We start from the raw sequence: 372 nt of genomic DNA, 5'->3' as shown, positions 1-372 counted from the left end.
AATAAGGTGAAGAGATAAATAACAGTCTAGCTGGAGGAGATGCACTTAAGCCTGCGCAGTGGATGTGGTGGGACTCCTTTTTAATTAGTCACTGTCCGTCAAGTCACTATCATGCAATAACCTGCAGATGGTTCAGCAGTGGGTGGCATTAACATACTCGGCCCTCTCTGGCATGCAGGTGCCCTGCGCTGTCCTTCCCATCGTCCCTCTTTGCCAGCAGATGGCCTTGTGTTTTGTCACTGTCAGGCGAGGTGAGCAAAGCACGCTTGCTCTCAAACAAAACACATTTGGCTGACTCCCAGTGGGCTTGCACATCTGCCCAGGGTGGGGAGGAAAGACAACTGAGTTCATTTGATGTCACTGACTTTTTGC

This window comes from Anser cygnoides, chromosome 3 (assembly GCF_040182565.1).
Source record: "Anser cygnoides isolate HZ-2024a breed goose chromosome 3, Taihu_goose_T2T_genome, whole genome shotgun sequence".
Lineage (NCBI taxonomy): Eukaryota > Metazoa > Chordata > Aves > Anseriformes > Anatidae > Anser > Anser cygnoides.
This window is presented reverse-complemented; position numbering follows the sequence as displayed.